At 40.5% G+C, this 12,530-nt stretch overlaps 1 protein-coding gene across 1 annotated transcript in view; it reads left to right on the top strand.

Moving 5' to 3' along the window:
• Positions 1 to 277: 277 nt before the first annotated feature.
• Positions 278 to 12,530, top strand: part of CDH18 (cadherin 18) — a 445,884-nt gene continuing 433,631 nt past the window's right edge. The window contains exon 1 of the mRNA XM_059728627.1: positions 278 to 369. The gene's annotated coding sequence lies outside the window, so the exon portion shown is untranslated. The remainder of the gene's footprint in view (positions 370 to 12,530) is intronic.

The following is a 12,530-nucleotide window of genomic DNA, read 5'->3' as shown; positions in this document are numbered from 1 at the left end:
GGCTGCAGAGAATGCCAGAATGCTGGGGGACTCTGCTTTAACTTAAACCAGGAAAAGGCCTGGGACAGAAGTTAAGTCTAATACTATATTCAGCGAGGTTTATCTTAAATTAGTTCTGGCCATTGTAGCAGGACACTAAGGTGCCTGCTACTGCGAGAGCCAGGAAGGCCCGTCAGATGCCGGCCGCCAAGGCAACAAAAGGGGGCTAATGGGTTACACCTGCCTAGCCAGCTGAAAGAAGGGGCAGGGCCTGGCCTATATAAACCACAGGCAGTAGGTTGGGGGGGGGGTTTACCAACAGCTAAGGATGAGGAAGCTCCTAGCCAGAAGAGAGAGAACCTGAATGCCAGAGCAGCGTTGGTCACCGCGGTAGGAGAGAAAACCCAGTAGGCCTGAGCCTAGTTATAGCTGGAGGCTTATGTTTGCGTTGTAGCCCAGGGGCTTGTGTTTATGTTGTTGTTTGTGTTTGCTATTGTTACACCGGTGGTTTGGGTGAGGCTATAAGGGGATGGAGGAGGCCTCATAGGGGACTCACGGTAGAGTGAGGACCCCAGCCCCAGTGAGGGCACGGAGTTCGGTGGTACAGAACCCAGCTCCAAAGAAGAGCCCGGTGAGGAGGGCAGCCTTGCAGAGGGAAGAGCCCGGTGAGAAGGGTGGTGTATAGAGAAGGCCCGCAAGGCCGAGACATGCCGGACACCCGGAGCAGGAGAATAGGAGGATGCAAGTCCGAAGCTTGGCACAGTAGAGGAGGCGGCAAGGGCTAGCATGGCGACCCTGCCGTCCCTTCTGTTACAGCCATTTTGAAACTTATGTGCACTGAACTTATGTTCCGTTATGGATTTAAATGAGTTTCTGATCACTTAAACTGGTTTATGTGTATCTTCTGTCCCAAGCCTTAACGTTCCTAATACACGTAACCCAGGAGCACCTCTCAATCTTGGGATCCCTGTGCACCAGCTATTTTAACGGGCTCATGTGCAGTTCAGTATCAGGGAGTAGTTCCTTAGGTTAGGCTTCCTGCCATGCCCTTTAAAGGTCCAGGTGTGTGGGCAGCTCCTTAGGATCAGGGAACTGTTTTCTGCATGCTGGCCAGTGTAAAGATTGTTCAGGCAGTCTGGCATGGGCTGGTGGCTGATTCCTCAGTGCTGGCTTCCTGTCATGTCCTTTAAGATCCAGGCATGGAGGATACCTGGCACTGGGGAGCTACTCCTGCAAGTGTAATGGGTTCCCCAAGCCCTGGAAGACTTGCAAAGAGATCAGAGTAATTCCCTCAAAAGAATCTCAGATTCCCAAAATTGTATGTCCTACCATCCCAGACCCTGAACATCTGATATGGCAGGGTGCATGATTGTTGGGAAGTGGAATAAAATTCCTCAGATTATATACCACAGTTAAATTAAAATCTGTCAGGGGTCTTAATGTTTCATCTTAGTCTTTTATATTGTGGGCATTTTTGTGATCTCACTGCCTTGTATTACTTTTTTATTGCTTAATGTGTTCTTTAGACAGATGTGAAACAGGGTAAAATAAGATATACCAGACACAATGCCAAGGTTACTCTTAAAACTTAAGTTTTTTACTGGCTTGTTGCTTCCCCATCATCCATAACTTTCCTTGTCAGGATACTTCTCAGGTCTCTAACTGTGCATCACTACAAACCTCTATGCATCCACCTCCTCTCAGCAGCTAGCAGTGTGATAATTAGAACATGGAAATGGCCAATGGTGTCAAACAAGGGAGAATGGACAGAGAGAATATGGTACATGTTCACCATGGAGAAGCTATCTGCTTCACTTAAAGATTAGTATAAGGAGCTTTATGCCACCCAGTTGCTATGCTACATCTAACACAAGAGGACCATAAAAAAAAACACTCATTTTGCTGAAGTTGGGAGATAAAAATCTATTGAAAAATGGAGACACAGCATAAGACTTAGTTCTGTCCTCCTAAGCAAAACGTAGTGGGTGGAGACATTGAGGGAGGTCACTGAAATATTTATGTAGATAATCACAGCTTGTACCCCAAAATGTGCTTTTATGTTCTTTATAATATTTTGTTCTTTATATATCATGTTTTGATATGGTTATGTTTTTATAAAAATGGCTCCAATTCTTCACCTTAAATATTCTATATTAACATTTTTTATAATTAAGGCTTGAAACAGACTTCCTAATTGCACCATAAGAAATTAAAGGAAAATTCATATCTAATACATTTCCAGTCGATTAAAACTTTCTGTTTTGATAAGATTGAAATATTTTGCTTTGATTTTAACTTTTTAAAGCAACAATAGTGTTATAATTACTGTGTAATATACTCTAAAAATCAGAAACAAGAAGCAGTATCCAAACAAAATGAGACATTTTAAAATCATTTTTTTTTTGGTTCAAAATTAACATATTCTCATGGAAACTGTGATTTCAGTGAAACAACATTTTGCAACAGAAAATTTCAATCGGTTCTAAATATAAACATACACATCTATGTAGAATAGTTTTGTGATTAGAAAACAGGAGTGAGAGCTAGTTTCACTTTATTAGAATAAGAACAATTTTTACTATGGACAGTAGGCACGTCTACGTGACATGCCTTAATGTGCAGTGGACTGTTCTACTGTGCATTAACACATTATGGCAAAAACTGTGCTAATGTGCCGTAGAATTAGTCTACTGCACATTAAGCGTCACATACACAAAAAAAAGTTTGCCTTTGCCACTGTGCATTAGCACAACTACTGCATCTTTATCTAGTACCTCATATTAGAAGTACTAAACTTAATGTGGAGTAGCAAAGGCACATTCATTAACATGTAGATGTGCCCAGTGGGAGTTACTCTAATCTTGTGAGGAAGGAAATGGGTCTCCATCATTGAACTTGTCTTTTACAGTGATCAACATTTGTTAAATTATTGCAAAATCAATTTCACAGTCATATTGTGGGCTTAAGTCCTGAGGACTTTAGATAGGAGGGATATCTGTGACTGGATCATAAAAGCAAGAGTTCATTGGTTATAGAAAATTATGTTACTATGTAGTAAAGTTGCTTAGTATATAGTAAAGTAGTCTTTCAAAAACACTGGAGGTTAGAAAAACAACACCAAAATATTATACAAAGGAAATTTAGAATTAAGGTTATTTTTATTTATTTTTTTTTTTAATTTCTGAATGCATGGAATTTTGGATTTAGGCAAAAGATCTTATGCATATGACCATGATAAACTGGGGAGAAGGTCTGCAAACAATTGAATGAAAAATATTTACTATGAACATTCTCTTTAATATAGTATTTCATGCATACTTGTTCTCTGTACAAAATATGGTCTGTCATAATATTAATGGTTGCTTTTTTAAAAATAAAGGCTTTGATTTCATGAGTTGGAGATGCAAGGTTTATACATGGAAATATCTTTGCTTGGTTTTTACTACTCAGTTATGATGCTGCTGGGTCTGAAATCCCTGTTTATATCACAGGGTTGGCATTTAGTGAAGCATAGGTAGTAGTTGCCCTCAAAATGGTACTGTCTAAATAGGAATTTGTAATTATTTTTAATGGGACCGTGTTTGAGTCTACGGAATTTTGGCCGTATAAGCAAGGCATTTCAAGTTTGGTGTTCAATGATGAAAAATACATTTATTATGCATGGGTAATATAGAACATGTTTGTGATTAACATTAATATCACTTAATTTTTTATTGCAGCACTTAATTTCCATATATTCATAGATTTACATTTCTTGTTTATTTTAACCCTGAGGTGTTTTGTGGGGATTTTGTTGTTGTTGTTGTTTCTTTTTAACACTAATTTACTAAAATATCATAGAATCATAGAAGTAGGGTTGGAAGGGACCTTGTAGATCTTTAAGTCCGACCCCCTGCCTGGGCAGGAGGAAAACTGGGCTCAATTGACCCCAGTCGGGTAGGCATCAAGCTGCTTCTTGAAGACCCCCAGGGTAGGAGCCAGCACCACTTCCCTTGGAAGTTGGTTCCAGATCCTAGCCGCCCTTACTGTGAAGTAGTTCTTATGGATGTCTAATCTAAACCTACTCTCCAACAACTTGTGGCCGTTATTCCTTGTTATCCCAGGGGGCGCTAGGGGAAACAAGGTCTCCCTCAAACCTTTCTGGTCCTCTCTAGTGAGTTCATAGACAGTCACCAGGTCCCCCCTCAGCCTTCTCTTGTGAAGGCTGAACAGGTTCAAGTCCCGTAGCCTCTCATTGTAGGGTCTGCCCTGGGATAAGGCCAGTGATATCACCATGTTAGTTTAAGAATTGTTTTTTTCTTCCTTTTTATTTCTGTGGGGCATTTTTTAATAGACTTAATACAGAAATGAACCATGAATGATGAAGGGTGATCCAAGGGAGTAGCAAAGAATTGCTGTATATAATGATGTATATTACCTTCTATCTAGAATTAGAAACCACTAAACTCTTAATCTAAATTTTACCTGAAAATTTTTAGCAAGGGTTTAAAGATTAGCTCATTTTGTTCTAAAAAGGAGTTTAAAACTACCTCAGCATCTATAAGTATTAATCTAAGTTTTCTTTTAAAAAAGTCTCAATTGATGCTGTGAAACTGGTTACAAGCATGTAACATTCTCTCTAAATTTATGAATAATTCAAACTAAATAGGTTTCATAATCTCAAATTTAGATTAGAATTTTTCTTCTCCTAATTTAAGATAGATCAAAACAAACAAACAAAGCTCAGGGATCTAAATTTTAGAGAAAATATATGCTAAACCAGGGTTTAAAGAACTTTTATTTTAAGGATTTAATTGAGGAGGCTAAAATGCTAAATCTAAGACTCCAGTTTTAAGTGAAATTATAATAAATGAGACAAATCAAATTTACATGGAGATAAACAAAAATAATTAAAAGCACTCAGCAGTCTCCCATTGCAGTCAACCGCTCTTCACCTGGTCACTCTTTTCTGGGGTGCCTCTGTCTGTGCTAGCCCACTCTAGTTTAGTAGTAGGCAAGATGCATAAAATTTTGTTTGTACACAGTGCAAGTGAAGACATTTTGACAAAGTGAATGGGCTGGGGCCCTCAGGTATGATTTCTCAATTTACAGCTCCAGCTGTCCTAGCCCTTAGGATTTATACACGTTGATGGAGCACAGCCTTGCTGTTTCTCAAGTCTCTCTTAAGACCTGTTCTACACCTTCCATTTTCCAAGATCCTCTACCAACATGGGTGAGATGGGGTAGGGAATTCATCTTCCTGCAGAGAGATTGTGAATTCTACTCCCACAGAAGTTTAGCATCTGGCTACTGCTGGCCACCTTGTGTTCCTTTGGTACCAATGTACTAGTGCAAAGGGGATAGAGCTGGAACTCTGTAAGTGTGTTTTTATGACTGAAGAATCAGTAGGCTGGTGAAGCAAATTTTGTCGTATATATTTTTGTCTTTGTTTCATTCAATAAACTTTTAATGGAATTTTTCTTTGGCAATTCTCAGAATTTTTTTTTTTTTTTTTAAACAATTTGAATGAACTCAACTCTATTATACTCAACAGCCAAAATCCAACTGACTTAATTGGGTAAGTAATTCTTTTTTTTTTTTTCTTTGTTTGCTAGTTTTTTAGGTTGGTAAATTTCACAATAACCAAATTTCTTCTTTTATTGCATGGTAATTGCATATTATACCCGTTATGCTTTCTGAAGGAAGAAACTGTGAAATTCTCAATGTATTTAAAGGGAAATGAGTAAGTGGAGCTTTTGGATTTACCCTGTCCTTTAATTCTTGAACATCCACATACCCTTCAGTCTTTCTGCTTTATTTATAGCATCAGAACTGCAACTGCTACTGATTCTACTTGCTCTTTATTCAGTAAAGAAATACTTGTTTCCTATAGCTGTTTCATCTGCTCCTTAAATACTGCTCTCCATTTTTACTTGAGTAGTTATCCAGAGTTTCAGGCCCTATAGTTGTTTCTGTTTAGGAAGAGAAATTGATGATAGTCAGGTATTTCTGCTGCAGTCCTGTTTATTTATAAAGAATGTTTAGTATCCTGTTTGCCTGTATATGGGAGAAATCAGATGAGAAGAAAGTGTTTCTTTGCTAGTTGCAAATCCCTTTCAGCTAGCATTTCTCTGAAAATTCAACCGTTCCTTAAGGCTAAGCCTACTAGGGCTTATGTCAATGTGTGCATTACTTCACTGCTGCATTGTCTTTCAGCTTCTCTAGTTCTTGTCTTTTTTTTCTCTCATATACATGCATGCAAACACAGTATCAATCCAATCAGTGCCTTTGCTATAAGCATTTGCCTAAGCATTTGCTATATCAATCCTCAGGAGAATTCTTGTGGTGCACATTTCAGCTTGCATTCAGTCCTTACCCTCTGACTGTGGGTGGTACTCCTATTCTTGTGTACAGAGACCTGGAGATACAAAGGTGTAGTTTGTAAAGATAAAATACACATTCCATGAATTAGCAGCTCCAGTGAATGCCTTCTATATACTTCAAGAAAAACTAAGAAATGTGCCAACAATATTTTAACTCTTTTTTTTTTTTTCCCCTTCTAAAAATCTTTTTTGCTTTCTCCATTCTCATTTTATATTTTGTGGTCACCAAAGAGAATGAAGAAAGAACTCAAATTGTTTAGAATTAGATCGTCACTCTTGAAAATCTCAATGCAGTGCATGTGATAGGGAGAAGATATTAAACATATAGGAATGCTGAAAATGGATCGAAAGCAACATTACATTTTCATACTTTGTTAACCAGCAGTGCTGTAATGATATTTGTGCAGATGAAAGTATATTGTACTACTTTAAGTTATGATATTCAGCCTTGGAGCACTTGGAGACATTGAGGAGCTGTAAGACCATGTCGGGCCACAAAGAATTATTGATGCTATTTTTTTTCATTGCTATCACTTATTTTTGCTGTAGGCATACAGCATGATGTTACCACTATACCAGAAATTCATTGTTCTCTTTATATAAAATTTCAGCCTATCAAATGACCATCCTGTATTACAGTGCCATATACTGGGGTGTACTTGGTAGCTGTGTTGGTCTGAGACAAAAATACATACACAAAGTAGAACTTTTGGTTCCAAAATGATACCTTTTCTTGCCATTTTCCAGTTAGTCTAATAAAATTGTCCTTTTCTGGAAGCTTTCAGAATCAAAGTCCCTTCATCAGGCTCTGGGAAAAGTATAGATGTTACAAGATGGTAAAAAGTCTCCATAGGTAGGAAATAAACTTCATTTTTGCACAGAGGGAGCTGAAGATGGAAGGCTGTCCCTCTGGGTCCATGAGAATGTCTTTGTGAGATGTGCTGAGTAGCTCTTTGATGTGTTGATCAGGTAGAATTCCTTCCCTGGAGGTGTCAGATGGCAGGCAGGGAGGTAAAAAAAAATCCTTGTTGTTCTGCAGTTAAGTTTTAAAACTCAAAAATGGGCTAAAATTCGGCATCTTCCATGTTTCAGGGGTGTACTTGGTAGCCATGTTGGTCTGAGACAAAAAGACATACAAAAACCTAGAACTCTTGGTTCCAAAATGATACCTTTTATTAGACCAACTGGAAAATTGCAATAACATTGTCCTTTTCTGTAAGCTTTTAGAATCAAAGTCCCTTCGTCAGGCTCTGGGGAAAGAATAGATGGTACAAGTTAGTAAAAAAATCCCTGTAGGTAGGAAATAGATCATCACATCAAAGAGCTACTCAGCACAGCTCACAAAGACACTTTCATGGACCCAGAGAGACAGCCTTCCATCTCCAGCTGCCTCTGTGCAAAAATGAAGTTTATTTCCAACTGGTGGAGACTTCTTACCATCTTGTACCATCTATACTTTCCCCAGAGCCTGACGAAGGGACTTGGATTCTGAAAGCTTGCAGCAAAGGACAATTTTCTTGCAATGTTCCAGTTGGTCTAATGAAAGGTATCATTTTGGAACCAAGAGTTCTAGTTTTTTGTAATGCTGTATACTTACATTCTTATTTTGAATGAGTTTTGTCATGCAGAGGTATCTTAAGATCCTACAAGTTAAAGTTGAGAAATATATCAGATGCCCTGGAAGTGGCAAACATTTTCCTGAAATAAGAAATGTATCAGCTTTTGGATGTGTACTATCCTAAGTACATTGGGAATTAGAAACGTATACAATTAGCTCAAAAAAATAGTTGTTTTTTTTTCTTGTTTGCGGGTCTGAGTCTGAGTCTAAAGTATGTGTATATAATATATAATGCGCGCGCGCGCGCGCACACACACACACACACATACCTATGTAACTATTGCATGTGCTATGGAATTGATTCTCATGAGAAATACAACCTGTACTTGCATAATAATAATTAGTATGGAATAATGTGATGACATTTTTCATCTTCATGTTTTGTGTACATTTAAATAGGTATTTTGCTAATAACATGTTAACTTTGCCCTGGGAGGTTCTGTGCTTAAAGCACCTGAGTAAAGCAGGCATTCTAACTATGGTGCTTTACACAAAGTGCCATGAGTTAAAGCACCAATGAATGCAACAGGCAAGTGACAGGGTGCTTGGAGCCTGCTGGCACTGGCCCAGGCCAGCAAGTGGGGGTGCTCCAGCAGCATCCCAGGCTGTCCACTCAACTTCCTTCCTTCTCCCCCTACTGGAGCATCTGTGAAAGTTTGTGTTAGAGCTTCAGAGTGCTTTCAGGGGCCTCATCACATGAAAAATGTAACTTGTTTACACATCCTAAGAGTAAGAAGACTTAAAAATTAGAAGAGTTAGAATCAGTTGACTCCAAAGGAATAACTCCAGGTTTAGGCAGATGTTACATGCAGAGTATCACTGAAAGCTGAATTTTCAAACACTATGTTAAAGACTCTTTGTGATACCATTGCAACTGTGGACATCAAACATGTTTGTATTGAACAATTTGGAAAACTAGAGGGAGGAATGATTAGTTTTGCTGCTTTTATTTTTCTTTCGTGGTGGGTGTATGGTTAAATATGAGAGCCAAGTTATAACATTCCTATTTTTACATTTCCTTTTCCATACATCCATTAATATTTTATAAGCCTCTTTAAAATAATGCAAGCCACAACTGTCTTAATACTAGCTTCTAAGAAGATATTTCTTCATGTAGATACAGTAAAATATTCATCAATATTTCCTTAACTAAGTATTAAACCACTAAAGAAAACAAAAGAATGAACCATACAGATTAGAGATTTAGCTGTGGATAACTTTGAAATGTTTGCTTACTCAATACATTTTATATTTCATTCTTATTAACCCCCAAGAAATTCTTTATTACTAGAAATGTAAACTTGCTTAATCAGGTAACTTACATGTTAGATAACCTCATATCTTAATGTAGGCATGTTGAGCTATTTATACAGTAGAAAGCATACTGGTTATATGCATTGAAGTGGATGTGATGGTCTGTGGAATCTAACACAGTGTAGTAGATGATGTATATCTAGTTTGTGGACATCCAGTTTATCAATACATGAAAAATACATTCTTCTTCTTCAACAGTCCACTGCAGTCAAGGATGATTGTCTCCCATGCGTGTCTTATCTGTGTGTCTGATGGCTGATGAGGCCTATCTGGGATTGACAGACTCTGCTGCAGCTCAGACGTGTGTTTCTTTGTGGGGCAGGTGGCATTGGATTCTTGATTTGGTTGGCAACATGCTGTTTCTGCTGCTCCCGCTTTTCTATTTCCTGTTGTTTTTGTGAGGTTTCAAAGAACTGAGATCCCCGCAGTAGACTCTTCCTTCATTTGGGGTGGTTTTGGGCGATAGTCTTCCACAAAGTGACATCGATGTTGTATTTTTTTTTAAGTTGGCCTTGAGGACATCCCTGAAACAATTTTTCTGCCCTTCTCCTGAGTGCACACCTTGGGTGAGCTGGGAGAATAAGATTGCTTTGGAAGTCTAAAGTTGGGTATCCGAATGACATGGCCAGCCCAACAGAGTTCATGTTGGATGATCATCACATCAGTGGTGTTTGCTTGCAGGTAGAGGTTGGTGCAGCTGTCTTTTCACTGGATTCAGAGGATCTTCTGCAGGCAGCATTGATGGTGTTTGTCCAAAAATTTTAGACGTCTCCTGTATGTTGTCCATGTCTCAATTATGTACACCAAGGTTGGGATTGGGACTGCTTGATAAACCATGAGCTTGATTTTGGATCTGATATTACTGTGATCTTTGAACACCCATCTCTTTGGGTGTCCAAAGGCATTTGAGGCAACAGTGGATTTCTTCATTGATGTCAGCCTGTTTTGGACTGGAGCCAGTTGAGGTTAAACAGGTTACCGTCCATTCGGTAGTTTGGCTCCACTCTAGCTGGAAGGTTGTTGGTGGCCAGATGTAGCACTGTGGCAAGGAATATAAAGAAGAGTGTTGGAGTGATGACCCAGTATTGCTTAACTCCTGGTTTAACCTCAAAGAGATCTGTGATAGATCCATTACTGAGAACCACCTTTCTCATACCATCATGGAGTAGGCAGAGGATGGTTACAAATTTCACTGGACATTCATACTTCAGAAGGATCCTTCACAACATTTCTCAGCTGACAAATTTGAAAGCTTTCATGAAGTTTAAGAATGTCATGTAAAGAGGCTTATGTTTTTCACCCAAAGAACCTTGTCTGCTTATGTTGTTCCCAGCATTTCTCCTCCAGGTGGCAAGCTGTGGAGATCATGCCAGTTTTTCCTCTAGATGCTCTAAACCCATACTGAGATTCCAGGAGGAGCTCTTCAGCAAGTAGAAAGAGATGGTTCAGGAGATGGACAGCAAGGCAAACCCTCTGTAGTTTCCACAGTTGGACTTATTTCCTTTTTTGAAGATTGTCATAATCCTAGCATTCCTGAGGTTGGCTGGGATTCCCTCATCATTCCACATCCTTAAGATGAAGGCATAACGTTGTGATGTGAGCTCCTCTTCCCCCCTGCTTGAATATTTCCATGGAGATTCAATTTGCTCCAGATGCCTTGTCATTTTTCATCTGCGTGTTGGCTTTCCTCACGTTGTCAAAGGTTGGAGGAGTTCTCTGACTGGGTGTTGCAGGATGTAGTTGAAAACACTGGTCAACAACAGTCTCAACTGAGAAGGTCTTCAAAATGCTCCTTCTAGCAGGCATTGATGGCTCCCCTTTCCTTGATCCAGTCTCCTCCATCCTTAGGTCTCAAAAAAACTGGTCCCTGAGTGCTTGGACTATAGATGGCTTTGGTGGTACTGAAGAAAGCATGCATATTGTGAGAGTCAGTGAGATGTTGAATTTCCTTAGCCATTTCATAGTTTCATAGTAGCTAGGGTCAGGAGGGACCTGAACAGATCATCTAGCCTGACCCCCTGCCACAGGCAGCAATGAATGCTGGATTCACAAAACCTCAGACAGGTGATCATCCAACCTTCTCTTGAATTTGCTGAAGGTAGGGGTGAGGACCACTTCCTTGGGAAGTTGGTTCCAGATTTTGGCCACCCTAACTGTAAAAAAAATTGCCTTCCGATCTCTAATCTAAACCTATTCTCCATCATCTTATCACCATTGTTCCTCATCACCCCAGGTGGTGCTGGGGAGAAAAGGGCTCTACCTATTTGCTATTGATCTCCCCTGATGAGTTTGTAGGCAGCCACCAGGTCCCCCCTCAGCCTCCTCTTGCTGAGGCTGAACAGGTTCAGGTCCTTCAGTCTCTCCTTGTAGGGCCTGTCCTGCTGCCCTCTCACCAAGCAGATGGCCCTCCTCTGAAGCCTCTCCAAGCTGGCCATATCCCTCTTGAAGTGAGGTGCCCAGTACTGGAGGCAGTACTCCAACTGTGACCTGACCAAAGTCGCATAGAGGGGGAGTATCACCTCTCTGGACTGGTTTGAGATGCACCTTTGGATGCATGACAAAATACGCCTGGCCTTGCTGACTGCGGTCTGGCATTGGCGGCTCATGTTCATCTTGGAGTCAATAATGAGTCCAACATCCCTTTCCGCATCTGTGCTTTCAAGAAGGGAACTCCCTAGCCTTTATGTATGCTGTGGATTCCTTCTCCCAAGGTGCAGCAACCTGCATTTGTCTATACTGAACCCCATCCTATTCTCGTCTGCCCACTTTTGTAGACTGTTTAAATCTAGTTGCAGCCTCTCTCTCCCTTCAACTGTGTGCACCACACCCTACGTCTTAGTGTCATCAGGAAACTTGGACAGAGTGCTTTCCACTCCCTCGTCCAAGTCACTGATGAAGATATTAAACAATGCGGGCCCTGAGCCCTGGGGTACCCCACTGCTCACATCTTGCCAGGTTGAGTACAACCCATCCACCACTACTCTCTGGGTGCACCCTGTGGCAGAAATGCCCCTGCCGGTGCCCCTCTCCAGAGATCTGTCTCTGCCAGCCTGAGAGGCTGGTGTTGAATCCCTCAGGGTGGGGATCTCCCACCTTGTCTGCATGACAAAAGCCTGGTGCCTGGGAGGCGAGGCTCTGGTCACCTGGGCAGGGGGGAAAGACCCGGCCATGTGCGCGGGCCCAGGTAGCCAGGGATGCGTGGTAGATTGGTCGGTTTGGGGCCAGTATTGGCAGCTACGATTGGACCGGGCTGCTGA

The sequence above is a fragment of the Alligator mississippiensis genome, chromosome 5 (assembly GCF_030867095.1).
Source record: "Alligator mississippiensis isolate rAllMis1 chromosome 5, rAllMis1, whole genome shotgun sequence".
NCBI lineage: Eukaryota > Metazoa > Chordata > Crocodylia > Alligatoridae > Alligator > Alligator mississippiensis.
The sequence above is the reverse complement of the archived record's forward strand: the minus strand, read 5'-3'. Positions and strand labels throughout refer to the sequence as shown.